The sequence below is a fragment of the Pteropus vampyrus genome, unplaced genomic scaffold (assembly GCF_000151845.1).
Source record: "Pteropus vampyrus isolate Shadow unplaced genomic scaffold, Pvam_2.0 Scaffold597, whole genome shotgun sequence".
NCBI classification, from domain to species: domain Eukaryota; kingdom Metazoa; phylum Chordata; class Mammalia; order Chiroptera; family Pteropodidae; genus Pteropus; species Pteropus vampyrus.
Genome location: NW_011889378.1, coordinates 96931 through 97184, shown reverse-complemented (window position 1 = coordinate 97184; position 254 = coordinate 96931).

Genomic DNA, 254 nt, shown 5'->3' with positions numbered 1-254 from the left:
GCCAGTGGACATCAGGGGGGCTGTGGATCTCTCCCAGGGCCTGACCTTTGGGACCCTGCTGTGTAATCTGCAAATTCTCCAGGGCAGGGTCCTTCTTGCCTATCTTTGATGATGGGGACTCAGCAACTGTGTCCTATCTGGGCTGGGCAGAGTCTCTCACTCCCAGGTCAGTGAGGTCCCAGCAGTGGCTCCTCAACCCCAGGGGCAAACTCTTAGACTCAGCCTCAGGCCTTTGTCTACGTGAAGAACCAAGC